Source organism: Phyllobates terribilis, unplaced genomic scaffold, assembly GCF_046119375.1.
Source record: "Phyllobates terribilis strain yellow unplaced genomic scaffold, ASM4611937v1 Scaffold_40__1_contigs__length_11209783, whole genome shotgun sequence".
In the NCBI taxonomy this organism is placed as follows: domain Eukaryota; kingdom Metazoa; phylum Chordata; class Amphibia; order Anura; family Dendrobatidae; genus Phyllobates; species Phyllobates terribilis.
This window is the reverse complement of record NW_027362800.1, coordinates 10,087,677-10,114,435: the sequence shown is the minus strand read 5'-3', so window position 1 is coordinate 10,114,435 and position 26,759 is coordinate 10,087,677. Positions and strand designations below refer to the sequence as shown.

The window sequence follows — 26,759 nt, the reverse complement described above, 5'->3', positions numbered from 1 at the left end:
CAGGTGACCAGCACCCAATGAGCTCCTAACTTTACCCAGGCTGCTCCCCCTATCTGCCCCTACACTACTTGGGATGTTCCACCCCCCTCCCACTCCAGCCAAGGACAGACTCGGTCGTACCTGCACATTTCTAAGTGGGAGTACCTTTGGTCTGCCCTCCGGAAATGGGATGTGTGTAGTGCATGCAGCCTACCGAGCTCAGTTCCACACTCCTTCCCTACCCGGGAGTGGAATATCACACCTCTGGCTGAGGTGCAATACTCCTGTAGCAGCCGAATCCTCAGGGTGCTACATTCCCCCCTGGTAAATCACAGCACGTCCTCGGGCTGCAAAAAATAAAACCACATAAACATACAATTTTTTTTTTATAAACATAAACATATAAAACATATAAAACATCATATAAATTAACTGCATCAACAAAACTTTTTATATAAAACATTCTCGTCGTCTCTGGCTCCTCCTCCGGTCACTGGGCAACTGTTGACCGGGCAAAGTGCGACAGTTCCTTTTCTTAAGGTGGTTTTACAGTAAAACCAGTAGGGGGCGCTTTAGGACGCGCAACTATATACAGGGACAGTGTGGCCGCTCTCAGTCCTCGGCCAGGTAAAGGGAAGGGAAAGGAATGGCTGCTCACAGTCCTCAGCCTGTGGGATTAAGGGTAAAACGGGTGAACAGTTCACATCAGCTGGTCCCAACGGGGACTATATTTGCGGTAACAGTTTCTTTGTACCCCGGTCGGGTAACTATATACAGTCTCCTTCACTACCGTCCTCAACGACGGCGTCCTCCTGCTCTTTTCTTGTAGTCAGCTGTTGCTTTAGACCCGTCCGGGTCTTCTTGCTCCTCCTCCTCACACCGCAGCTCCTCTTCTGTCAGGCGATGCACATGGAGGGCGTAAGGTCCTTTGGCACACTTGTGCCGGGTAAAGGTGACCTCGTCCCCGATGTAAAGGTCACGGCCTCTGTGCCCCTCCGGCAGATGGGACTCCACGTCTCTGCGCGTGACAAAGACGTCGCCGGGGGTGTTGTGGTCTCGGATGAAGCCCCACCCGTGCTGCATGTTGAACTTGATTACAGTCCCGGTGGTGCGGGGACTGTGCGCTGCACGGGGGTCCCTCCTGGTCCGGCTCTTCTGCTCGGCGCTCCTTATTTGGGCCTGTTGTTCCCGGACCCGCCTCTCTCTCCGCTCCCTCGCAAACTCCTCGAGCTGCTGTCGGCAGCACTCAGCACGCTCCGCTGCAGCTGCCCGGGTTTCTTGAGTGAACCCCATTAGATCTTCTCCGGTGGGGTCCCACTCAAATTGGGTCTCTTCAAGCGGGGGCGAGATCCTTATCACGGGCTTCGGAGCCGGAATCAGGGGTGCACACATGGCCCCAGCCTTCCTCTGCCGCTCCAGTTCATGATATTCCTGGGGCCAGATGAAAGGCTGCCCATCCGGGCACGTGTGTTGGGTAAACAGGTCCTCTCCCAGATGCGGCACTCTTGTTTTTACGGGCGCGGGCGCGGTGGTGGTAGCGCCCGGGTTGCCCAGGCCTTGCGGCCAGGCCTGGGGCACCTGGAAGGTGAAGGGCACCGTAAGGACGGCGGCGCCCTGGGCTACCTGGCCTTGCGGCCAGGCCGGTGGCTCCGCGGAGGTAGGGGGCGCTGTTGGTGATGCTACGCCCGGGAATTCTAGGCCCTGCGACCAGGCTGGTGTTGCTTCCTGTTTTGCCACGCTCGGGGTCGTTGCGCATGACGTCACAGGGGTCGCGGCGGCGGCTTCCGGTTGGGGCCTAGTCTGCATCGGTGACATGGCGATTTCGGGCACAGCAGGGGGACTTTCGGGCTCTGCGACGGGGAGCTGGGGCAGGTAAGCGGTTTCCCGGTTTGGGGTATAGACGTCCCCTTTACCTGCCTCCATGCGTTCGGCTCCCTTCTCGGCGCCGTCTCCGGCCTTGGGTCCTCCCGCGCCATCCTCAGAGGCGGTCTGTCTCCTCGTCTTGGTTGGCGTGCTCCGGGTCTTGGTTTGCTGGGCCATCTCTCGGCTCCACTCCGCCAATGTCTCTCGCTGTACCCGGGCCATCCTCCTTGCGAGGCCCTCCAGGGCAGTCTGTGCACACTCCCGGTCTCGGGGGAGCTGTGCGAGGACCTCCACTAGGCCTAGTGGGGTCGTGGTTTCCAGCAGGCTCCTGACCAACGGGTCGGTGCTGCTCTGCTCTTCTTCCAGCAGGCTCCTGGCCAGCGGGCCGGTGCTGCTCTGCTCTCCTTCCTCTGCCTCTAGCAGGCTCCTGGCCAGCGGGCCGGTGCTGCTCTGCTTTCTCGCCATCTCCGGGTAAGCTCCTCCGCTACTCTTCTCCAGGCTTCTTGCCTCCGGGTGCGCTCGCTCCAGACTGCTCCAGGCGGCACCCATTTTCGTTCTTTTCTTTCGTCTCCTCCCACTTCGAGGGTGGTCCCGGGGCAACTCGGTGACTGTCAGCTCCAGGGGCTGTTCTTTCACGCTGACCGACACCTCTAGCATCACAGTCTCTGTTGGTGGGGGCGGTTTCCACTTTTGGCGCCATTTTCGGTCCCGGCCCACGATGGGAGGTGGCCTCTTACCATCTTCTGGCACGCCCATAATGGCGTCCGCTCTTCCAAGGCGGGAAATTTTCGGAAATGGCGGTAATCGCTTCCCAGTGGCGGGAAACTCTGCAGATGGCGGGAAAAAGCTGTTGATGGCGGACAACCGGCGGGAATCGACTGGTGATGGGGTCCGATGGCGGGGACCCTCCGGAACCGGCAGGAGACTTCTTTCTGAGGTAAACTTGCACTCTTCTTCAGGCACGCAGTACCCGGGTGTTGCGGGCACGTAATCCTGCCGACTACGCCAAAGTTGACGCGCCCCCTGGGACATATTCCTTTCTTTCAGGGGAATACCCGGAGCCGGATCAGATGGGGGTTGTAGTCTCCGAGTGGCTGTGACCCGGTCCGTGCCCAGGGCGTCAAACTCAGTTGTATGTGGCAGTCCTACAGATGTTATTAAGTTCTTTATTGTCGACTACGCCACCCGTTGTGTTGCGGTCACTGTGGCCGCCGCTGCAGCAGGGTCCGCTGAGGCTGATGGTGTTGGTGCAGCTTGATAGGATAACCCCCAACGGGAGGGGTATAGCCTCAGGGGGATCAGGTGCAGAGGATGGGGGTTGTGGTGGTGCAGTGTAGACGGCAATCAGAGACAGAGTCGGGTTGTGCAGTTTAGGGTATTTACTTACTGCTGATTTTCCCGGTCACTCTAGCTTCAAGTGACCACCCGAGCCGTGCTGCGTCCACCAGGTCCTGGATTCAGCCAACCCCCAAATAAGTCCGGAGCGTGACCCTGAGCTCTCCTTCTGTCCTTTCCTCTGGCCGTCCCCACCAGTGATCCACCTAGGTCCAGCTCCCTCGGGCCTTCTGTTGGGAGACCCTTGGCCTTGGGTTCCCTGACCCTCCACGTGGTATGCCTTCGGGGTGGATGTGGTGGGTGGCCATGGCAGATGCTGCCCACGGCCTCCGGTCTCTGGCTAGGGTGTGCTTCTGCCCCCACCAGTTTGGGATCCGGTACCCTGTGCCGACTCTTCACCCGGGGATTTAATTTGGGTTCTTGGAGTCCTCTTTTCTGTTTCCCCCTCTGGGTCTTTCCTTCTCTTGCTCCTCTCTCACTCTGGGTCTCTCTCTTCTCCTCTGCTCGCTGACTTACTGTTTGCAACTGCCCTGTTCTTAGTTGGTGCCCACCTTATATATCCCTCTATGTGTGAGCTCAGGTGACCAGCACCCAATGAGCTCCTAACTTTACCCAGGCTGCTCCCCCTATCTGCCCCTACACTACTTGGGATGTTCCTCCCCCCTCCCACTCCAGCCAAGGACAGACTCGGTCGTACCTGCACATTTCTAAGTGGGAGTACCTTTGGTCTGCCCTCCGGAAATGGGATGTGTGTAGTGCATGCAGCCTACCGAGCTCAGTTCCACACTCCTTCCCTACCCGGGAGTGGAATATCACACCTCTGGCTGAGGTGCAATACTCCTGTAGCAGCCGAATCCTCAGGGTGCTACATACCTGCGCACAGCAGCAGCCACCTTCAGTCTGCTGCTGGACAGCCAGCAGCAGCAGCAGCAGGAGAGGTAATTAATCAGCAACCCTCCTGCTAAGGGTAGACAGCTGCTCGTTCCACCCCCCCCCCGCCTTAAATGGTTCTCCTCCCTTCCAACGGTGTTGAGGCGGGTGGGAACAGCCGGGGGTTGAGGGTACTGTGCTAAAAGAGGTGGAGTTATGCAGATCTAAAACGCGTGGATTGCAGCAGCAGCAAGCCGAAAAGTGCAGGCATGTGAGGGATCTAGAGGTTGACAGCATGTCTTCTTAACGGGAGTCCAGGTGGCCATCTCCACAAATGGACTTTTCAGAATCCTTGGGTGGCACCGTAGTCGGAAACCAATTCTGGTTATCGCTTCTCGGCCTTTTGGCTAAGATCAAGTGTAGTATCTGTTCTTATCAGTTTAATATCTGATACGTCCCCTATCTGGGGACCATATATTAAATGGATTTTTAGAACAGGGAGATGGAAAAAGAGCTTGCTCTGTCCACTCCACGCATTGACCTGGTATTGCAGTATCTCCAGGACCGGTGCACCCCTTCTTTAATGCAGTTTCTAAAATCAGAAAGAATTGAATTCAATGCTTTTTGTTCATTTTGCTTGTTTGTCGGATTTTGGGATGGACTCTTTGGCTTTGCTTTTCTTCTCCTCATTGGATTTTTCATGTTAAAAGTTGCAGAAGCCAGATGACAAGCTCATTTTGGTTCAACTTCAGCAACTGTGCATTGCATTGCCATGTAATGTAATGTAATGCAATGCTATCTATCTAGCTCTCCCTCTATACTTCCTTTTGGATAAACAGACATATTAGGCAAGCATTTTGGAGCTTTCACCTAAATAACTACAGGTGGTGAGATAAGCTGCACAATATAATTGACCTTTCAGTATATTGTTGCACACACACCATCTATTTAGCAAATGCCCTTGTTATCAACAGCAGCCTTTTAAACTCACCTGAGCTAACAGGTATGTGAGCTGGTTACTCTGCTGCGCTTAAAATTTCTTTTTTGGTTTGCTACAATGCCTTTTCTGAAACGTTGTCTCCCTCTGCTGGAACACTGACTTCTTTCATTTAATGCCTGCAGACTATAAAAGAGAAACCAACCCAAAAAGTTTGGTTGATTAGTCTGTGGCATTCTTTTAAACTGTTGCTTATGGCGGTCTCTGTGAGCTTCTCAGTGACATTCAGCCATCCAGGTATCCCGCCTGCAGTAGACGGAATGTGGCAATGGAACGCTGGCTGCGCGTGTCATAATAGGCTCTGAGCCTTTATATACCTGCGCACAGCAGCAGCCACCTTCAGTCTGCTGCTGGACAGCCAGCAGCAGCAGCAGCAGGAGAGGTAATTAATCAGCAACCCTCCTGCTAAGGGTAGACAGCTGCTCGTTCCACCCCCCCCCGCCTTAATTGGTTCTCCTCCCTTCCAACGGTGTTGAGGCGGGTGGGAACAGCCGGGGGTTGAGGGTACTGTGCTAAAAGAGGTGGAGTTATGCAGATCTAAAACGCGTGGATTGCAGCAGCAGCAAGCCGAAAAGTGCAGGCATGTGAGGGATCTAGAGGTTGACAGCATGTCTTCTTAACGGGAGTCCAGGTGGCCATCTCCACAAATGGACTTTTCAGAATCCTTGGGTGGCACCGTAGTCGGAAACCAATTCTGGTTATCGCTTCTCGGCCTTTTGGCTAAGATCAAGTGTAGTATCTGTTCTTATCAGTTTAATATCTGATACGTCCCCTATCTGGGGACCATATATTAAATGGATTTTTAGAACAGGGAGATGGAAAAAGAGCTTGCTCTGTCCACTCCACGCATTGACCTGGTATTGCAGTATCTCCAGGACCGGTGCACCCCTTCTTTAATGCAGTTTCTAAAATCAGAAAGAATTGAATTCAATGCTTTTTGTTCATTTTGCTTGTTTGTCGGATTTTGGGATGGACTCTTTGGCTTTGCTTTTCTTCTCCTCATTGGATTTTTCATGTTAAAAGTTGCAGAAGCCAGATGACAAGCTCATTTTGGTTCAACTTCAGCAACTGTGCATTGCATTGCCATGTAATGTAATGTAATGCAATGCTATCTATCTAGCTCTCCCTCTATACTTCCTTTTGGATAAACAGACATATTAGGCAAGCATTTTGGAGCTTTCACCTAAATAACTACAGGTGGTGAGATAAGCTGCACAATATAATTGACCTTTCAGTATATTGTTGCACACACACCATCTATTTAGCAAATGCCCTTGTTATCAACAGCAGCCTTTTAAACTCACCTGAGCTAACAGGTATGTGAGCTGGTTACTCTGCTGCGCTTAAAATTTCTTTTTTGGTTTGCTACAATGCCTTTTCTGAAACGTTGTCTCCCTCTGCTGGAACACTGACTTCTTTCATTTAATGCCTGCAGACTATAAAAGAGAAACCAACCCAAAAAGTTTGGTTGATTAGTCTGTGGCATTCTTTTAAACTGTTGCTTATGGCGGTCTCTGTGAGCTTCTCAGTGACATTCAGCCATCCAGGTATCCCGCCTGCAGTAGACGGAATGTGGCAATGGAACGCTGGCTGCGCGTGTCATAATAGGCTCTGAGCCTTTATATACCTGCGCACAGCAGCAGCCACCTTCAGTCTGCTGCTGGACAGCCAGCAGCAGCAGCAGCAGGAGAGGTAATTAATCAGCAACCCTCCTGCTAAGGGTAGACAGCTGCTCTTTCCACCCCCCCTCCGCCTTAATTGGTTCTCCTCCCTTCCAACGGTGTTGAGGCGGGTGGGAACAGCCGGGGGTTGAGGGTACTGTGCTAAAAGAGGTGGAGTTATGCAGATCTAAAACGCGTGGATTGCAGCAGCAGCAAGCCGAAAAGTGCAGGCATGTGAGGGATCTAGAGGTTGACAGCATGTCTTCTTAACGGGAGTCCAGGTGGCCATCTCCACAAATGGACTTTTCAGAATCCTTGGGTGGCACCGTAGTCGGAAACCAATTCTGGTTATCGCTTCTCGGCCTTTTGGCTAAGATCAAGTGTAGTATCTGTTCTTATCAGTTTAATATCTGATACGTCCCCTATCTGGGGACCATATATTAAATGGATTTTTAGAACAGGGAGATGGAAAAAGAGCTTGCTCTGTCCACTCCACGCATTGACCTGGTATTGCAGTATCTCCAGGACCGGTGCACCCCTTCTTTAATGCAGTTTCTAAAATCAGAAAGAATTGAATTCAATGCTTTTTGTTCATTTTGCTTGTTTGTCGGATTTTGGGATGGACTCTTTGGCTTTGCTTTTCTTCTCCTCATTGGATTTTTCATGTTAAAAGTTGCAGAAGCCAGATGACAAGCTCATTTTGGTTCAACTTCAGCAACTGTGCATTGCATTGCCATGTAATGTAATGTAATGCAATGCTATCTATCTAGCTCTCCCTCTATACTTCCTTTTGGATAAACAGACATATTAGGCAAGCATTTTGGAGCTTTCACCTAAATAACTACAGGTGGTGAGATAAGCTGCACAATATAATTGACCTTTCAGTATATTGTTGCACACACACCATCTATTTGGCAAATGCCCTTGTTATCAACAGCAGCCTTTTAAACTCACCTGAGCTAACAGGTATGTGAGCTGGTTACTCTGCTGCGCTTAAAATTTCTTTTTTGGTTTGCTACAATGCCTTTTCTGAAACGTTGTCTCCCTCTGCTGGAACACTGACTTCTTTCATTTAATGCCTGCAGACTATAAAAGAGAAACCAACCCAAAAAGTTTGGTTGATTAGTCTGTGGCATTCTTTTAAACTGTTGCTTATGGCGGTCTCTGTGAGCTTCTCAGTGACATTCAGCCATCCAGGTATCCCGCCTGCAGTAGACGGAATGTGGCAATGGAACGCTGGCTGCGCGTGTCATAATAGGCTCTGAGCCTTTATATACCTGCGCACAGCAGCAGCCACCTTCAGTCTGCTGCTGGACAGCCAGCAGCAGCAGCAGCAGGAGAGGTAATTAATCAGCAACCCTCCTGCTAAGGGTAGACAGCTGCTCGTTCCACCCCCCCCCCGCCTTAATTGGTTCTCCTCCCTTCCAACGGTGTTGAGGCGGGTGGGAACAGCCGGGGGTTGAGGGTACTGTGCTAAAAGAGGTGGAGTTATGCAGATCTAAAACGCGTGGATTGCAGCAGCAGCAAGCCGAAAAGTGCAGGCATGTGAGGGATCTAGAGGTTGACAGCATGTCTTCTTAACGGGAGTCCAGGTGGCCATCTCCACAAATGGACTTTTCAGAATCCTTGGGTGGCACCGTAGTCGGAAACCAATTCTGGTTATCGCTTCTCGGCCTTTTGGCTAAGATCAAGTGTAGTATCTGTTCTTATCAGTTTAATATCTGATACGTCCCCTATCTGGGGACCATATATTAAATGGATTTTTAGAACAGGGAGATGGAAAAAGAGCTTGCTCTGTCCACTCCACGCATTGACCTGGTATTGCAGTATCTCCAGGACCGGTGCACCCCTTCTTTAATGCAGTTTCTAAAATCAGAAAGAATTGAATTCAATGCTTTTTGTTCATTTTGCTTGTTTGTCGGATTTTGGGATGGACTCTTTGGCTTTGCTTTTCTTCTCCTCATTGGATTTTTCATGTTAAAAGTTGCAGAAGCCAGATGACAAGCTCATTTTGGTTCAACTTCAGCAACTGTGCATTGCATTGCCATGTAATGTAATGTAATGCAATGCTATCTATCTAGCTCTCCCTCTATACTTCCTTTTGGATAAACAGACATATTAGGCAAGCATTTTGGAGCTTTCACCTAAATAACTACAGGTGGTGAGATAAGCTGCACAATATAATTGACCTTTCAGTATATTGTTGCACACACACCATCTATTTAGCAAATGCCCTTGTTATCAACAGCAGCCTTTTAAACTCACCTGAGCTAACAGGTATGTGAGCTGGTTACTCTGCTGCGCTTAAAATTTCTTTTTTGGTTTGCTACAATGCCTTTTCTGAAACGTTGTCTCCCTCTGCTGGAACACTGACTTCTTTCATTTAATGCATGCAGACTATAAAAGAGAAACCAACCCAAAAAGTTTGGTTGATTAGTCTGTGGCATTCTTTTAAACTGTTGCTTATGGCGGTCTCTGTGAGCTTCTCAGTGACATTCAGCCATCCAGGTATCCCGCCTGCAGTAGACGGAATGTGGCAATGGAACGCTGGCTGCGCGTGTCATAATAGGCTCTGAGCCTTTATATACCTGCGCACAGCAGCAGCCACCTTCAGTCTGCTGCTGGACAGCCAGCAGCAGCAGCAGCAGGAGAGGTAATTAATCAGCAACCCTCCTGCTAAGGGTAGACAGCTGCTCGTTCCACCCCCCCCCCGCCTTAATTGGTTCTCCTCCCTTCCAACGGTGTTGAGGCGGGTGGGAACAGCCGGGGGTTGAGGGTACTGTGCTAAAAGAGGTGGAGTTATGCAGATCTAAAACGCGTGGATTGCAGCAGCAGCAAGCCGAAAAGTGCAGGCATGTGAGGGATCTAGAGGTTGACAGCATGTCTTCTTAACGGGAGTCCAGGTGGCCATCTCCACAAATGGACTTTTCAGAATCCTTGGGTGGCACCGTAGTCGGAAACCAATTCTGGTTATCGCTTCTCGGCCTTTTGGCTAAGATCAAGTGTAGTATCTGTTCTTATCAGTTTAATATCTGATACGTCCCCTATCTGGGGACCATATATTAAATGGATTTTTAGAACAGGGAGATGGAAAAAGAGCTTGCTCTGTCCACTCCACGCATTGACCTGGTATTGCAGTATCTCCAGGACCGGTGCACCCCTTCTTTAATGCAGTTTCTAAAATCAGAAAGAATTGAATTCAATGCTTTTTGTTCATTTTGCTTGTTTGTCGGATTTTGGGATGGACTCTTTGGCTTTGCTTTTCTTCTCCTCATTGGATTTTTCATGTTAAAAGTTGCAGAAGCCAGATGACAAGCTCATTTTGGTTCAACTTCAGCAACTGTGCATTGCATTGCCATGTAATGTAATGTAATGCAATGCTATCTATCTAGCTCTCCCTCTATACTTCCTTTTGGATAAACAGACATATTAGGCAAGCATTTTGGAGCTTTCACCTAAATAACTACAGGTGGTGAGATAAGCTGCACAATATAATTGACCTTTCAGTATATTGTTGCACACACACCATCTATTTAGCAAATGCCCTTGTTATCAACAGCAGCCTTTTAAACTCACCTGAGCTAACAGGTATGTGAGCTGGTTACTCTGCTGCGCTTAAAATTTCTTTTTTGGTTTGCTACAATGCCTTTTCTGAAACGTTGTCTCCCTGTGCCGGAACACTGACTTCTTTCATTTAATGCCTGCAGACTATAAAAGAGAAACCAACCCAAAAAGTTTGGTTGATTAGTCTGTGGCATTCTTTTAAACTGTTGCTTATGGCGGTCTCTGTGAGCTTCTCAGTGACATTCAGCCATCCAGGTATCCCGCCTGCAGTAGACGGAATGTGGCAATGGAACGCTGGCTGCGCGTGTCATAATAGGCTCTGAGCCTTTATATACCTGCGCACAGCAGCAGCCACCTTCAGTCTGCTGCTGGACAGCCAGCAGCAGCAGCAGCAGGAGAGGTAATTAATCAGCAACCCTCCTGCTAAGGGTAGACAGCTGCTCGTTCCACCCCCCCCCCCGCCTTAATTGGTTCTCCTCCCTTCCAACGGTGTTGAGGCGGGTGGGAACAGCCGGGGGTTGAGGGTACTGTGCTAAAAGAGGTGGAGTTATGCAGATCTAAAACGCGTGGATTGCAGCAGCAGCAAGCCGAAAAGTGCAGGCATGTGAGGGATCTAGAGGTTGACAGCATGTCTTCTGAACGGGAGTCCAGGTGGCCATCTCCACAAATGGACTTTTCAGAATCCTTGGGTGGCACCGTAGTCGGAAACCAATTCTGGTTATCGCTTCTCGGCCTTTTGGCTAAGATCAAGTGTAGTATCTGTTCTTATCAGTTTAATATCTGATACGTCCCCTATCTGGGGACCATATATTAAATGGATTTTTAGAACAGGGAGATGGAAAAAGAGCTTGCTCTGTCCACTCCACGCATTGACCTGGTATTGCAGTATCTCCAGGACCGGTGCACCCCTTCTTTAATGCAGTTTCTAAAATCAGAAAGAATTGAATTCAATGCTTTTTGTTCATTTTGCTTGTTTGTCGGATTTTGGGATGGACTCTTTGGCTTTGCTTTTCTTCTCCTCATTGGATTTTTCATGTTAAAAGTTGCAGAAGCCAGATGACAAGCTCATTTTGGTTCAACTTCAGCAACTGTGCATTGCATTGCCATGTAATGTAATGTAATGCAATGCTATCTATCTAGCTCTCCCTCTATACTTCCTTTTGGATAAACAGACATATTAGGCAAGCATTTTGGAGCTTTCACCTAAATAACTACAGGTGGTGAGATAAGCTGCACAATATAATTGACCTTTCAGTATATTATTGCACACACACCATCTATTTAGCAAATGCCCTTGTTATCAACAGCAGCCTTTTAAACTCACCTGAGCTAACAGGTATGTGAGCTGGTTACTCTGCTGCGCTTAAAATTTCTTTTTTGGTTTGCTACAATGCCTTTTCTGAAACGTTGTCTCCCTCTGCTGGAACACTGACTTCTTTCATTTAATGCCTGCAGACTATAAAAGAGAAACCAACCCAAAAAGTTTGGTTGATTAGTCTGTGGCATTCTTTTAAACTGTTGCTTATGGCGGTCTCTGTGAGCTTCTCAGTGACATTCAGCCATCCAGGTATCCCGCCTGTAGTAGACGGAATGTGGCAATGGAACGCTGGCTGCGCGTGTCATAATAGGCTCTGAGCCTTTATATACCTGCGCACAGCAGCAGCCACCTTCAGTCTGCTGCTGGACAGCCAGCAGCAGCAGCAGCAGGAGAGGTAATTAATCAGCAACCCTCCTGCTAAGGGTAGACAGCTGCTCGTTCCACCCCCCCCCCCCCGCCTTAATTGGTTCTCCTCCCTTCCAACGGTGTTGAGGCGGGTGGGAACAGCCGGGGGTTGAGGGTACTGTGCTAAAAGAGGTGGAGTTATGCAGATCTAAAACGCGTGGATTGCAGCAGCAGCAAGCCGAAAAGTGCAGGCATGTGAGGGATCTAGAGGTTGACAGCATGTCTTCTTAACGGGAGTCCAGGTGGCCATCTCCACAAATGGACTTTTCAGAATCCTTGGGTGGCACCGTAGTCGGAAACCAATTCTGGTTATCGCTTCTCGGCCTTTTGGCTAAGATCAAGTGTAGTATCTGTTCTTATCAGTTTAATATCTGATACGTCCCCTATCTGGGGACCATATATTAAATGGATTTTTAGAACAGGGAGATGGAAAAAGAGCTTGCTCTGTCCACTCCACGCATTGACCTGGTATTGCAGTATCTCCAGGACCGGTGCACCCCTTCTTTAATGCAGTTTCTAAAATCAGAAAGAATTGAATTCAATGCTTTTTGTTCATTTTGCTTGTTTGTCGGATTTTGGGATGGACTCTTTGGCTTTGCTTTTCTTCTCCTCATTGGATTTTTCATGTTAAAAGTTGCAGAAGCCAGATGACAAGCTCATTTTGGTTCAACTTCAGCAACTGTGCATTGCATTGCCATGTAATGTAATGTAATGCAATGCTATCTATCTAGCTCTCCCTCTATACTTCCTTTTGGATAAACAGACATATTAGGCAAGCATTTTGGAGCTTTCACCTAAATAACTACAGGTGGTGAGATAAGCTGCACAATATAATTGACCTTTCAGTATATTGTTGCACACACACCATCTATTTAGCAAATGCCCTTGTTATCAACAGCAGCCTTTTAAACTCACCTGAGCTAACAGGTATGTGAGCTGGTTACTCTGCTGCGCTTAAAATTTCTTTTTTGGTTTGCTACAATGCCTTTTCTGAAACGTTGTCTCCCTCTGCTGGAACACTGACTTCTTTCATTTAATGCCTGCAGACTATAAAAGAGAAACCAACCCAAAAAGTTTGGTTGATTAGTCTGTGGCATTCTTTTAAACTGTTGCTTATGGCGGTCTCTGTGAGCTTCTCAGTGACATTCAGCCATCCAGGTATCCCGCCTGCAGTAGACGGAATGTGGCAATGGAACGCTGGCTGCGCGTGTCATAATAGGCTCTGAGCCTTTATATACCTGCGCTCAGCAGCAGCCACCTTCAGTCTGCTGCTGGACAGCCAGCAGCAGCAGCAGCAGGAGAGGTAATTAATCAGCAACCCTCCTGCTAAGGGTAGACAGCTGCTCGTTCCACCCCCCCCCCCGCCTTAATTGGTTCTCCTCCCTTCCAACGGTGTTGAGGCGGGTGGGAACAGCCGGGGGTTGAGGGTACTGTGCTAAAAGAGGTGGAGTTATGCAGATCTAAAACGCGTGGATTGCAGCAGCAGCAAGCCGAAAAGTGCAGGCATGTGAGGGATCTAGAGGTTGACAGCATGTCTTCTTAACGGGAGTCCAGGTGGCCATCTCCACAAATGGACTTTTCAGAATCCTTGGGTGGCACCGTAGTCGGAAACCAATTCTGGTTATCGCTTCTCGGCCTTTTGGCTAAGATCAAGTGTAGTATCTGTTCTTATCAGTTTAATATCTGATACGTCCCCTATCTGGGGACCATATATTAAATGGATTTTTAGAACAGGGAGATGGAAAAAGAGCTTGCTCTGTCCACTCCACGCATTGACCTGGTATTGCAGTATCTCCAGGACCTGTGCACCCCTTCTTTAATGCAGTTTCTAAAATCAGAAAGAATTGAATTCAATGCTTTTTGTTCATTTTGCTTGTTTGTCGGATTTTGGGATGGACTCTTTGGCTTTGCTTTTCTTCTCCTCATTGGATTTTTCATGTTAAAAGTTTCAGAAGCCAGATGACAAGCTCATTTTGGTTCAACTTCAGCAACTGTGCATTGCATTGCCATGTAATGTAATGTAATGCAATGCTATCTATCTAGCTCTCCCTCTATACTTCCTTTTGGATAAACAGACATATTAGGCAAGCATTTTGGAGCTTTCACCTAAATAACTACAGGTGGTGAGATAAGCTGCACAATATAATTGACCTTTCAGTATATTGTTGCACACACACCATCTATTTAGCAAATGCCCTTGTTATCAACAGCAGCCTTTTAAACTCACCTGAGCTAACAGGTATGTGAGCTGGTTACTCTGCTGAGCTTAAAATTTCTTTTTTGGTTTGCTACAATGCCTTTTCTGAAACGTTGTCTCCCTCTGCTGGAACACTGACTTCTTTCATTTAATGCCTGCAGACTATAAAAGAGAAACCAACCCAAAAAGTTTGGTTGATTAGTCTGTGGCATTCTTTTAAACTGTTGCTTATGGCGGTCTCTGTGAGCTTCTCAGTGACATTCAGCCATCCAGGTATCCCGCCTGCAGTAGACGGAATGTGGCAATGGAACACTGGCTGAGCGTGTCATAATAGGCTCTGAGCCTTTATATACCTGCGCACAGCAGCAGCCACCTTCAGTCTGCTGCTGGACAGCCAGCAGCAGCAGCAGCAGGAGAGGTAATTAATCAGCAACCCTCCTGCTAAGGGTAGACAGCTGCTCGTTCCACCCCCCCCCCCGCCTTAATTGGTTCTAATCCCTTCCAACGGTGTTGAGGCGGGTGGGAACAGCCGGGGGTTGAGGGTACTGTGCTAAAAGAGGTGGAGTTATGCAGATCTAAAACGCGTGGATTGCAGCAGCAGCAAGCCGAAAAGTGCAGGCATGTGAGGGATCTAGAGGTTGACAGCATGTCTTCTTAACGGGAGTCCAGGTGGCCATCTCCACAAATGGACTTTTCAGAATCCTTGGGTGGCACTGTAGTCGGAAACCAATTCTGGTTATCGCTTCTCGGCCTTTTGGCTAAGATCAAGTGTAGTGTCTGTTCTTATCAGTTTAGTATCTGATACGTCCCCTATCTGGGGACCATATATTAAATGGATTTTTAGAACAGGGAGATGGAAAAAGAGCTTGCTCTGTCCACTCCACGCATTGACCTGGTATTGCAGTATCTCCAGGACCGGTGCACCCCTTCTTTAATGCAGTTTCTAAAATCAGAAAGAATTGAATTCAATGCTTTTTGTTCATTTTGCTTGTTTGTCGGATTTTGGGATGGACTCTTTGGCTTTGCTTTTCTTCTCCTCATTGGATTTTTCATGTTAAAAGTTGCAGAAGCCAGATGACAAGCTCATTTTGGTTCAACTTCAGCAACTGTGCATTGCATTGCCATGTAATGTAATGTAATGCAATGCTATCTATCTAGCTCTCCCTCTATACTTCCTTTTGGATAAACAGACATATTAGGCAAGCATTTTGGAGCTTTCACCTAAATAACTACAGGTGGTGAGATAAGCTGCACAATATAATTGACCTTTCAGTATATTGTTGCACACACCATCTATTTAGCAAATGCCCTTGTTATCAACAGCAGCCTTTTAAAGTCACCTGAGCTAACAGGTATGTGAGCTGGTTACTCTGCTGCGCTTAAAATTTCTTTTTTGGTTTGCTACAATGCCTTTTCTGAAACGTTGTCTCCCTCTGCTGGAACACTGACTTCTTTCATTTAATGCCTGCAGACTATAAAAGAGAAACCAACCCAAAAAGTTTGGTTGATTAGTCTGTGGCATTCTTTTAAACTGTTGCTTATGGCGGTCTCTGTGAGCTTCTCAGTGACATTCAGCCATCCAGGTATCCCGCCTGCAGTAGACGGAATGTGGCAATGGAACGCTGGCTGCGCGTGTCATAATAGGCTCTGAGCCTTTATATACCTGCGCACAGCAGCAGCCACCTTCAGTCTGCTGCTGGACAGCCAGCAGCAGCAGCAGCAGGAGAGGTAATTAATCAGCAACCCTCCTGCTAAGGGTAGACAGCTGCTCGTTCCACCCCCCCCCCGCCTTAATTGGTTCTCCTCCCTTCCAACGGTGTTGAGGCGGGTGGGAACAGCCGGGGGTTGAGGGTACTGTGCTAAAAGAGGTGGAGTTATGCAGATCTAAAACGCGTGGATTGCAGCAGCAGCAAGCCGAAAAGTGCAGGCATGTGAGGGATCTAGAGGTTGACAGCATGTCTTCTTAACGGGAGTCCAGGTGGCCATCTCCACAAATGGACTTTTCAGAATCCTTGGGTGGCACCGTAGTCGGAAACCAATTCTGGTTATCGCTTCTCGGCCTTTTGGCTAAGATCAAGTGTAGTATCTGTTCTTATCAGTTTAATATCTGATACGTCCCCTATCTGGGGACCATATATTAAATGGATTTTTAGAACAGGGAGATGGAAAAAGAGCTTGCTCTGTCCACTCCACGCATTGACCTGGTATTGCAGTATCTCCAGGACCGGTGCACCCCTTCTTTAATGCAGTTTCTAAAATCAGAAAGAATTGAATTCAATGCTTTTTGTTCATTTTGCTTGTTTGTCGGATTTTGGGATGGACTCTTTGGCTTTGCTTTTCTTCTCCTCATTGGATTTTTCATGTTAAAAGTTGCAGAAGCCAGATGACAAGCTCATTTTGGTTCAACTTCAGCAACTGTGCATTGCATTGCCATGTAATGTAATGTAATGCAATGCTATCTATCTAGCTCTCCCTCTATACTTCCTTTTGGATAAACAGACATATTAGGCAAGCATTTTGGAGCTTTCACCTAAATAACTACAGGTGGTGAGATAAGCTGCACAATATAATTGACCTTTCAGTATATTGTTGCACACACACCATCTATTTAGCAAATGCCCTTGTTATCAACAGCAGCCTTTTAAACTCACCTGAGCTAACAGGTATGTGAGCTGGTTACTCTGCTGCGCTTAAAATTTCTTTTTTGGTTTGCTACAATGCCTTTTCTGAAACGTTGTCTCCCTCTGCTGGAACACTGACTTCTTTCATTTAATGCCTGCAGACTATAAAAGAGAAACCAACCCAAAAAGTTTGGTTGATTAGTCTGTGGCATTCTTTTAAACTGTTGCTTATGGCGGTCTCTGTGAGCTTCTCAGTGACATTCAGCCATCCAGGTATCCCGCCTGCAGTAGACGGAATGTGGCAATGGAACGCTGGCTGCGCGTGTCATAATAGGCTCTGAGCCTTTATATACCTGCGCACAGCAGCAGCCACCTTCAGTCTGCTGCTGGACAGCCAGCAGCAGCAGCAGCAGGAGAGGTAATTAATCAGCAACCCTCCTGCTAAGGGTAGACAGCTGCTCGTTCCACCCCCCCCCCGCCTTAATTGGTTCTCCTCCCTTCCAACGGTGTTGAGGCGGGTGGGAACAGCCGGGGGTTGAGGGTACTGTGCTAAAAGAGGTGGAGTTATGCAGATCTAAAACGCGTGGATTGCAGCAGCAGCAAGCCGAAAAGTGCAGGCATGTGAGGGATCTAGAGGTTGACAGCATGTCTTCTTAACGGGAGTCCAGGTGGCCATCTCCACAAATGGACTTTTCAGAATCCTTGGGTGGCACCGTAGTCGGAAACCAATTCTGGTTATCGCTTCTCGGCCTTTTGGCTAAGATCAAGTGTAGTATCTTTCGAAAAGGCGGTTTTGGATGTTGGCCGCCCTAGTAGATTGATACATTATGCACACTGGGGTTTAGGCGCTTGTTAGTACGCCAGGTGGCTAATATAGTCATCTGGTGGAAAGCATGGCCCCCCAGGATCGACGCCATTGGGCCGGGGAAGATCGAAAGCCCGAAGTGTGAAGTGCCCCAGGAGTGGTGACCCTGGGGTGCCTTAACTCACTGGGATTGGGAACCCCACTTGAGTTTATGGCACATTTGCACAAGCACTTCAAATTTTCTTTCTTCGCACACACCCTTATTCCGGGCCTTCTGGCCTTAGGATGGGGAATTTTTCAATTCCCGGTCGAAGGTCCGGGCAGTATTATACTGTGAAACCTTCACTATTTATTTAATTTCTTTGTCACTGTGTGTCCACTTATTCACGTGTGTCACGTCCTACTAGGATTTTGTCGGGATGCGGTTCCCTTACGGGTTCCTCTCTTGGCAGGTCTAGGGGGGGAGTGTGTGGCCATCAGGTTCCGCTCCCCCCTGAACCCCCCTGGCTCTCCTCTTTCGGGAGGAGAGCATTGTTGGCTCCCCTCTTCCGGGGAGGGGAGCACAGTTTTTGGCTCCCAGTGCCTTGCTCGGGTGAGAACTCGGGCAGGTGCTGGGGGTAAGATTGGGTCGCCTCTGGCTTCGGCTGGAGGTGGCTTTTTGTCCCTGTTCCTCGCTGTGGCCTTTTGGCTCGGAGGGACGGGGAATGGTTTGGGGGACCCTTCTCCTTTTGGAGAGGGTTTCAAGAAGACCAGCATCCTAGTGCACTTTTTTTGTGGCACTTGTCACTTTTTTAAGCGCACTCGGGTTTTGTACACGAATTCGGGCTTTCGATAAAAAAAAAAATCTGTTCTTATCAGTTTAATATCTGATACGTCCCCTATCTGGGGACCATATATTAAATGGATTTTTAGAACAGGGAGATGGAAAAAGAGCTTGCTCTGTCCACTCCACGCATTGACCTGGTATTGCAGTATCTCCAGGACCGGTGCACCCCTTCTTTAATGCAGTTTCTAAAATCAGAAAGAATTGAATTCAATGCTTTTTGTTCATTTTGCTTGTTTGTCGGATTTTGGGATGGACTCTTTGGCTTTGCTTTTCTTCTCCTCATTGGATTTTTCATGTTAAAAGTTGCAGAAGCCAGATGACAAGCTCATTTTGGTTCAACTTCAGCAACTGTGCATTGCATTGCCATGTAATGTAATGTAATGCAATGCTATCTATCTAGCTCTCCCTCTATACTTCCTTTTGGATAAACAGACATATTAGGCAAGCATTTTGGAGCTTTCACCTAAATAACTACAGGTGGTGAGATAAGCTGCACAATATAATTGACCTTTCAGTATATTGTTGCACACACACCATCTATTTAGCAAATGCCCTTGTTATCAATAGCAGCCTTTTAAACTCACCTGAGCTAACAGGTATGTGAGCTGGTTACTCTGCTGCGCTTAAAATTTCTTTTTTGGTTTGCTACAATGCCTTTTCTGAAACGTTGTCTCCCTCTGCTGGAACACTGACTTCTTTCATTTAATGCCTGCAGACTATAAAAGAGAAACCAACCCAAAAAGTTTGGTTGATTAGTCTGTGGCATTCTTTTAAACTGTTGCTTATGGCGGTCTCTGTGAGCTTCTCAGTGACATTCAGCCATCCAGGTATCCCGCCTGCAGTAGACGGAATGTGGCAATGGAACGCTGGCTGCGCGTGTCATAATAGGCTCTGATCCTTTATATACCTGCGCACAGCAGCAGCCACCTTCAGTCTGCTGCTGGACAGCCAGCAGCAGCAGCAGCAGGAGAGGTAATTAATCAGCAACCCTCCTGCTAATGGTAGACAGCTGCTCGTTCCACCCCCCCCCCGCCTTAATTGGTTCTCCTCCCTTCCAACGGTGTTGAGGCGGGTGGGAACAGCCGGGGGTTGAGGGTACTGTGCTAAAAGAGGTGGAGTTATGCAGATCTAAAACGCGTGGATTGCAGCAGCAGCAAGCCGAAAAGTGCAGGCATGTGAGGGATCTAGAGGTTGACAGCATGTCTTCTTAACGGGAGTCCAGGTGGCCATCTCCACAAATGGACTTTTCAGAATCCTTGGGTGGCACCGTAGTCGGAAACCAATTCTGGTTATCGCTTCTCGGCCTTTTGGCTAAGATCAAGTGTAGTATCTGTTCTTATCAGTTTAATATCTGATACGTCCCCTATCTGGGGACCATATATTAAATGGATTTTTAGAACAGGGAGATGGAAAAAGAGCTTGCTCTGTCCACTCCACGCATTGACCTGGTATTGCAGTATCTCCAGGACCGGTGCACCCCTTCTTTAATGCAGTTTCTAAAATCAGAAAGAATTGAATTCAATGCTTTTTGTTCATTTTGCTTGTTTGTCGGATTTTGGGATGGACTCTTTGGCTTTGCTTTTCTTCTCCTCATTGGATTTTTCATGTTAAAAGTTGCAGAAGCCAGATGACAAGCTCATTTTGGTTCAACTTCAGCAACTGTGCATTGCATTGCCATGTAATGTAATGTAATGCAATGCTATCTATCTAGCTCTCCCTCTATACTTCCTTTTGGATAAACAGACATATTAGGCAAGCATTTTGGAGCTTTCACCTAAATAACTACAGGTGGTGAGATAAGCTGCACAATATAATTGACCTTTCAGTATATTGTTGCACACACACCATCTATTTAGCAAATGCCCTTGTTATCAACAGCAGCCTTTTAAACTCACCTGAGCTAACAGGTATGTGAGCTGGTTACTCTGCTGCGCTTAAAATTTCTTTTTTGGTTTGCTACAATGCCTTTTCTGAAACGTTGTCTCCCTCTGCTGGAACACTGACTTCTTTCATTTAATGCCTGCAGACTATAAAAGAGAAACCAACCCAAAAAGTTTGGTTGATTAGTCTGTGGCATTCTTTTAAACTGTTGCTTATGGCGGTCTCTGTGAGCTTCTCAGTGACATTCAGCCATCCAGGTATCCCGCCTGCAGTAGACGGAATGTGGCAATGGAACGCTGGCTGCGCGTGTCATAATAGGCTCTGAGCCTTTATATACCTGCGCACAGCAGCAGCCACCTTCAGTCTGCTGCTGGACAGCCAGCAGCAGCAGCAGCAGGAGAGGTAATTAATCAGCAACCCTCCTGCTAAGGGTAGACAGCTGCTCGTTCCACCCCCCCCCCCGCCTTAATTGGTTCTCCTCCCTTCCAACGGTGTTGAGGCGGGTGGGAACAGCCGGGGGTTGAGGGTACTGTGCTAAAAGAGGTGGAGTTATGCAGATCTAAAACGCGTGGATTGCAGCAGCAGCAAGCCGAAAAGTGCAGGCATGTGAGGGATCTAGAGGTTGACAGCATGTCTTCTTAACGGGAGTCCAGGTGGCCATCTCCACAAATGGACTTTTCAGAATCCTTGGGTGGCACCGTAGTCGGAAACCAATTCTGGTTATCGCTTCTCGGCCTTTTGGCTAAGATCAAGTGTAGTATCTGTTCTTATCAGTTTAATATCTGATACGTCCCCTATCTGGGGACCATATATTAAATGGATTTTTAGAACAGGGAGATGGAAAAAGAGCTTGCTCTGTCCACTCCACGCATTGACCTGGTATTGCAGTATCTCCAGGACCGGTGCACCCCTTCTTTAATGCAGTTTCTAAAATCAGAAAGAATTGAATTCAATGCTTTTTGTTCATTTTGCTTGTTTGTCGGATTTTGGGATGGACTCTTTGGCTTTGCTTTTCTTCTCCTCATTGGATTTTTCATGTTAAAAGTTGCAGAAGCCAGATGACAAGCTCATTTTGGTTCAACTTCAGCAACTGTGCATTGCATTGCCATGTAATGTAATGTAATGCAATGCTATCTATCTAGCTCTCCCTCTATACTTCCTTTTGGATAAACAGACATATTAGGCAAGCATTTTGGAGCTTTCACCTAAATAACTACAGGTGGTGAGATAAGCTGCACAATATAATTGACCTTTCAGTATATTGTTGCACACACACCATCTATTTAGCAAATGCCCTTGTTATCAACAGCAGCCTTTTAAACTCACCTGAGCAAACAGGTATGTGAGCTGGTTACTCTGCTGCGCTTAAAATTTCTTTTTTGGTTTGCTACAATGCCTTTTCTGAAACGTTGTCTCCCTCTGCTGGAACACTGACTTCTTTCATTTAATGCCTGCAGACTATAAAAGAGAAACCAACCCAAAAAGTTTGGTTGATTAGTCTGTGGCATTCTTTTAAACTGTTGCTTATGGCGGTCTCTGTGAGCTTCTCAGTGACATTCAGCCATCCAGGTATCCCGCCTGCAGTAGACGGAATGTGGCAATGGAACGCTGGCTGCGCGTGTCATAATAGGCTCTGAGCCTTTATATACCTGCGCACAGCAGCAGCCACCTTCAGACTGCTGCTGGACAGCCAGCAGCAGCAGCAGCAGGAGAGGTAATTAATCAGCAACCCTCCTGCTAAGGGTAGACAGCTGCTCGTTCCACCCCCCCCCCCGCCTTAATTGGTTCTCCTCCCTTCCAACGGTGTTGAGGCGGGTGGGAACAGCCGGGGGTTGAGGGTACTGTGCTAAAAGAGGTGGAGTTATGCAGATCTAAAACGCGTGGATTGCAGCAGCAGCAAGCCGAAAAGTGCAGGCATGTGAGGGATCTAGAGGTTGACAGCATGTCTTCTTAACGGGAGTCCAGGTGGCCATCTCCACAAATGGACTTTTCAGAATCCTTGGGTGGCACCGTAGTCGGAAACCAATTCTGGTTATCGCTTCTCGGCCTTTTGGCTAAGATCAAGTGTAGTATCTGTTCTTATCAGTTTAATATCTGATACGTCCCCTATCTGGGGACCATATATTAAATGGATTTTTAGAACAGGGAGATGGAAAAAGAGCTTGCTCTGTCCACTCCACGCATTGACCTGGTATTGCAGTATCTCCAGGACCGGTGTACCCCTTCTTTAATGCAGTTTCTAAAATCAGAAAGAATTGAATTCAATGCTTTTTGTTCATTTTGCTTGTTTGTCGGATTTTGGGATGGACTCTTTGGCTTTGCTTTTCTTCTCCTCATTGGATTTTTCATGTTAAAAGTTGCAGAAGCCAGATGACAAGCTCATTTTGGTTCAACTTCAGCAACTGTGCATTGCATTGCCATGTAATGTAATGTAATGCAATGCTATCTATCTAGCTCTCCCTCTATACTTCCTTTTGGATAAACAGACATATTAGGCAAGCATTTTGGAGCTTTCACCTAAATAACTACAGGTGGTGAGATAAGCTGCACAATATAATTGACCTTTCAGTATATTGTTGCACACACACCATCTATTTAGCAAATGCCCTTGTTATCAACAGCAGCCTTTTAAACTCACCTGAGCTAACAGGTATGTGAGCTGGTTACTCTGCTGCGCTTAAAATTTCTTTTTTGGTTTGCTACAATGCCTTTTCTGAAACGTTGTCTCCCTCTGCTGGAACACTGACTTCTTTCATTTAATGCCTGCAGACTATAAAAGAGAAACCAACCCAAAAAGTTTGGTTGATTAGTCTGTGGCATTCTTTTAAACTGTTGCTTATGGCGGTCTCTGTGAGCTTCTCAGTGACATTCAGCCATCCAGGTATCCCGCCTGCAGTAGACGGAATGTGGCAATGGAACGCTGGCTGCGCGTGTCATAATAGGCTCTGAGCCTTTATATACCTGCGCACAGCAGCAGCCACCTTCAGTCTGCTGCTGGACAGCCAGCAGCAGCAGCAGCAGGAGAGGTAATTAATCAGCAACCCTCCTGCTAAGGGTAGACAGCTGCTCGTTCCACCCCCCCCCCCCGCCTTAATTGGTTCTCCTCCCTTCCAACGGTGTTGAGGCGGGTGGGAACAGCCGGGGGTTGAGGGTACTGTGCTAAAAGAGGTGGAGTTATGCAGATCTAAAACGCGTGGATTGCAGCAGCAGCAAGCCGAAAAGTGCAGGCATGTGAGGGATCTAGAGGTTGACAGCATGTCTTCTTAACGGGAGTCCAGGTGGCCATCTCCACAAATGGACTTTTCAGAATCCTTGGGTGGCACCGTAGTCGGAAACCAATTCTGGTTATCGCTTCTCGGCCTTTTGGCTAAGATCAAGTGTAGTATCTGTTCTTATCAGTTTAATATCTGATACGTCCCCTATCTGGGGACCATATATTAAATGGATTTTTAGAACAGGGAGATGGAAAAAGAGCTTGCTCTGTCCACTCCACGCATTGACCTGGTATTGCAGTATCTCCAGGACCGGTGCACCCCTTCTTTAATGCAGTTTCTAAAATCAGAAAGAATTGAATTCAATGCTTTTTGTTCATTTTGCTTGTTTGTCGGATTTTGGGATGGACTCTTTGGCTTTGCTTTTCTTCTCCTCATTGGATTTTTCATGTTAAAAGTTGCAGAAGCCAGATGACAAGCTCATTTTGGTTCAACTTCAGCAACTGTGCATTGCATTGCCATGTAATGTAATGTAATGCAATGCTATCTATCTAGCTCTCCCTCTATACTTCCTTTTGGATAAACAGACATATTAGGCAAGCATTTTGGAGCTTTCACCTAAATAACTACAGGTGGTGAGATAAGCTGCACAATATAATTGACCTTTCAGTATATTGTTGCACACACACCATCTATTTAGCAAATGCCCTTGTTATCAACAGCAGCCTTTTAAACTCACCTGAGCTAACAGGTATGTGAGCTGGTTACTCTGCTGCGCTTAAAATTTCTTTTTTGGTTTGCTACAATGCCTTTTCTGAAACGTTGTCTCCCTCTGCTGGAACACTGACTTCTTTCATTTAATGCCTGCAGACTATAAAAGAGAAACCAACCCAAAAAGTTTGGTTGATTAGTCTGTGGCATTCTTTTAAACTGTTGCTTATGGCGGTCTCTGTGAGCTTCTCAGTGACATTCAGCCATCCAGGTATCCCGCCTGCAGTAGACGGAATGTGGCAATGGAACGCTGGCTGCGCGTGTCATAATAGGCTCTGAGCCTTTATATACCTGCGCACAGCAGCAGCCACCTTCAGTCTGCTGCTGGACAGCCAGCAGCAGCAGCAGCAGGAGAGGTAATTAATCAGCAACCCTCCTGCTAAGGGTAGACAGCTGCTCGTTCCACCCCCCCCCCGCCTTAATTGGTTCTCCTCCCTTCCAACGGTGTTGAGGCGGGTGGGAACAGCCGGGGGTTGAGGGTACTGTGCTAAAAGAGGTGGAGTTATGCAGATCTAAAACGCGTGGATTGCAGCAGCAGCAAGCCGAAAAGTGCAGGCATGTGAGGGATCTAGAGGTTGACAGCATGTCTTCTTAACGGGAGTCCAGGTGGCCATCTCCACAAATGGACTTTTCAGAATCCTTGGGTGGCACCGTAGTCGGAAACCAATTCTGGTTATCGCTTCTCGGCCTTTTGGCTAAGATCAAGTGTAGTATCTGTTCTTATCAGTTTAATATCTGATACGTCCCCTATCTGGGGACCATATATTAAATGGATTTTTAGAACAGGGAGATGGAAAAAGAGCTTGCTCTGTCCACTCCACGCATTGACCTGGTATTGCAGTATCTCCAGGACCGGTGCACCCCTTCTTTAATGCAGTTTCTAAAATCAGAAAGAATTGAATTCAATGCTTTTTGTTCATTTTGCTTGTTTGTCGGATTTTGGGATGGACTCTTTGGCTTTGCTTTTCTTCTCCTCATTGGATTTTTCATGTTAAAAGTTGCAGAAGCCAGATGACAAGCTCATTTTGGTTCAACTTCAGCAACTGTGCATTGCATTGCCATGTAATGTAATGTAATGCAATGCTATCTATCTAGCTCTCCCTCTATACTTCCTTTTGGATAAACAGACATATTAGGCAAGCATTTTGGAGCTTTCACCTAAATAACTACAGGTGGTGAGATAAGCTGCACAATATAATTGACCTTTCAGTATATTGTTGCACACACACCATCTATTTAGCAAATGCCCTTGTTATCAACAGCAGCCTTTTAAACTCACCTGAGCTAACAGGTATGTGAGCTGGTTACTCTGCTGCGCTTAAAATTTCTTTTTTGGTTTGCTACAATGCCTTTTCTGAAACGTTGTCTCCCTCTGCTGGAACACTGACTTCTTTCATTTAATGCCTGCAGACTATAAAAGAGAAACCAACCCAAAAAGTTTGGTTGATTAGTCTGTGGCATTCTTTTAAACTGTTGCTTATGGCGGTCTCTGTGAGCTTCTCAGTGACATTCAGCCATCCAGGTATCCCGCCTGCAGTAGACGGAATGTGGCAATGGAACGCTGGCTGCGCGTGTCATAATAGGCTCTGAGCCTTTATATACCTGCGCACAGCAGCAGCCACCTTCAGTCTGCTGCTGGACAGCCAGCAGCAGCAGCAGCAGGAGAGGTAATTAATCAGCAACCCTCCTGCTAAGGGTAGACAGCTGCTCGTTCCACCCCCCCCCGCCTTAATTGGTTCTCCTCCCTTCCAACGGTGTTGAGGCGGGTGGGAACAGCCGGGGGTTGAGGGTACTGTGCTAAAAGAGGTGGAGTTATGCAGATCTAAAACGCGTGGATTGCAGCAGCAGCAAGCCGAAAAGTGCAGGCATGTGAGGGATCTAGAGGTTGACAGCATGTCTTCTTAACGGGAGTCCAGGTGGCCATCTCCACAAATGGACTTTTCAGAATCCTTGGGTGGCACCGTAGTCGGAAACCAATTCTGGTTATCGCTTCTCGGCCTTTTGGCTAAGATCAAGTGTAGTATCTGTTCTTATCAGTTTAATATCTGATACGTCCCCTATCTGGGGACCATATATTAAATGGATTTTTAGAACAGGGAGATGGAAAAAGAGCTTGCTCTGTCCACTCCACGCATTGACCTGGTATTGCAGTATCTCCAGGACCGGTGCACCCCTACTTTAATGCAGTTTCTAAAATCAGAAAGAATTGAATTCAATGCTTTTTGTTCATTTTGCTTGTTTGTCGGATTTTGGGATGGACTCTTTGGCTTTGCTTTTCTTCTCCTCATTGGATTTTTCATGTTAAAAGTTGCAGAAGCCAGATGACAAGCTCATTTTGGTTCAACTTCAGCAACTGTGCATTGCATTGCCATGTAATGTAATGTAATGCAATGCTATCTATCTAGCTCTCCCTCTATACTTCCTTTTGGATAAACAGACATATTAGGCAAGCAT

The 26,759-nt window shown here is 47.4% G+C and overlaps 17 non-coding genes and 1 pseudogene across 17 annotated transcripts; all 18 read left to right on the top strand.

The window, feature by feature from the left end:
• Positions 1–4,434: 4,434 nt before the first annotated feature.
• Positions 4,435–4,625, top strand: LOC141190536 (U2 spliceosomal RNA). The gene has a single exon (XR_012264560.1). It is a non-coding gene; the product is annotated as a U2 spliceosomal RNA (small nuclear RNA).
• Positions 4,626–5,744: 1,119 nt separating this feature from the next.
• Positions 5,745–5,935, top strand: LOC141190534 (U2 spliceosomal RNA). The gene has a single exon (XR_012264559.1). It is a non-coding gene; the product is annotated as a U2 spliceosomal RNA (small nuclear RNA).
• Positions 5,936–7,055: 1,120 nt separating this feature from the next.
• On the top strand, positions 7,056–7,246 carry LOC141190532 (U2 spliceosomal RNA). Its single transcript, XR_012264557.1, has one exon. It is a non-coding gene; the product is annotated as a U2 spliceosomal RNA (small nuclear RNA).
• A 1,120-nt stretch (positions 7,247–8,366) lies between these two features.
• Positions 8,367–8,557, top strand: LOC141190531 (U2 spliceosomal RNA). Its single transcript, XR_012264556.1, has one exon. It is a non-coding gene; the product is annotated as a U2 spliceosomal RNA (small nuclear RNA).
• Positions 8,558–9,677: 1,120 nt separating this feature from the next.
• Positions 9,678–9,868, top strand: LOC141190530 (U2 spliceosomal RNA). Its single transcript, XR_012264555.1, has one exon. It is a non-coding gene; the product is annotated as a U2 spliceosomal RNA (small nuclear RNA).
• Positions 9,869–10,989: 1,121 nt separating this feature from the next.
• On the top strand, positions 10,990–11,180 carry LOC141190529 (U2 spliceosomal RNA). Its single transcript, XR_012264553.1, has one exon. It is a non-coding gene; the product is annotated as a U2 spliceosomal RNA (small nuclear RNA).
• A 1,123-nt stretch (positions 11,181–12,303) lies between these two features.
• Positions 12,304–12,494, top strand: LOC141190528 (U2 spliceosomal RNA). Its single transcript, XR_012264552.1, has one exon. It is a non-coding gene; the product is annotated as a U2 spliceosomal RNA (small nuclear RNA).
• A 1,121-nt stretch (positions 12,495–13,615) lies between these two features.
• On the top strand, positions 13,616–13,806 carry LOC141184479 (U2 spliceosomal RNA). The gene has a single exon (XR_012259230.1). It is a non-coding gene; the product is annotated as a U2 spliceosomal RNA (small nuclear RNA).
• Positions 13,807–14,927: 1,121 nt separating this feature from the next.
• On the top strand, positions 14,928–15,118 carry LOC141185557 (U2 spliceosomal RNA). Its single transcript, XR_012260209.1, has one exon. It is a non-coding gene; the product is annotated as a U2 spliceosomal RNA (small nuclear RNA).
• A 1,118-nt stretch (positions 15,119–16,236) lies between these two features.
• Positions 16,237–16,427, top strand: LOC141190527 (U2 spliceosomal RNA). The gene has a single exon (XR_012264551.1). It is a non-coding gene; the product is annotated as a U2 spliceosomal RNA (small nuclear RNA).
• Positions 16,428–17,547: 1,120 nt separating this feature from the next.
• Positions 17,548–17,639, top strand: LOC141186279 (U2 spliceosomal RNA; annotated as a pseudogene).
• A 790-nt stretch (positions 17,640–18,429) lies between these two features.
• On the top strand, positions 18,430–18,612 carry LOC141185734 (U2 spliceosomal RNA). Its single transcript, XR_012260365.1, has one exon. It is a non-coding gene; the product is annotated as a U2 spliceosomal RNA (small nuclear RNA).
• A 1,120-nt stretch (positions 18,613–19,732) lies between these two features.
• Positions 19,733–19,923, top strand: LOC141190526 (U2 spliceosomal RNA). The gene has a single exon (XR_012264550.1). It is a non-coding gene; the product is annotated as a U2 spliceosomal RNA (small nuclear RNA).
• Positions 19,924–21,044: 1,121 nt separating this feature from the next.
• LOC141190525 (U2 spliceosomal RNA) lies at positions 21,045–21,235 on the top strand. Its single transcript, XR_012264549.1, has one exon. It is a non-coding gene; the product is annotated as a U2 spliceosomal RNA (small nuclear RNA).
• Positions 21,236–22,356: 1,121 nt separating this feature from the next.
• On the top strand, positions 22,357–22,547 carry LOC141184408 (U2 spliceosomal RNA). Its single transcript, XR_012259166.1, has one exon. It is a non-coding gene; the product is annotated as a U2 spliceosomal RNA (small nuclear RNA).
• A 1,122-nt stretch (positions 22,548–23,669) lies between these two features.
• Positions 23,670–23,860, top strand: LOC141190523 (U2 spliceosomal RNA). The gene has a single exon (XR_012264548.1). It is a non-coding gene; the product is annotated as a U2 spliceosomal RNA (small nuclear RNA).
• A 1,120-nt stretch (positions 23,861–24,980) lies between these two features.
• On the top strand, positions 24,981–25,171 carry LOC141190522 (U2 spliceosomal RNA). Its single transcript, XR_012264547.1, has one exon. It is a non-coding gene; the product is annotated as a U2 spliceosomal RNA (small nuclear RNA).
• Positions 25,172–26,290: 1,119 nt separating this feature from the next.
• On the top strand, positions 26,291–26,481 carry LOC141191381 (U2 spliceosomal RNA). Its single transcript, XR_012265378.1, has one exon. It is a non-coding gene; the product is annotated as a U2 spliceosomal RNA (small nuclear RNA).
• Positions 26,482–26,759: the final 278 nt, after the last annotated feature.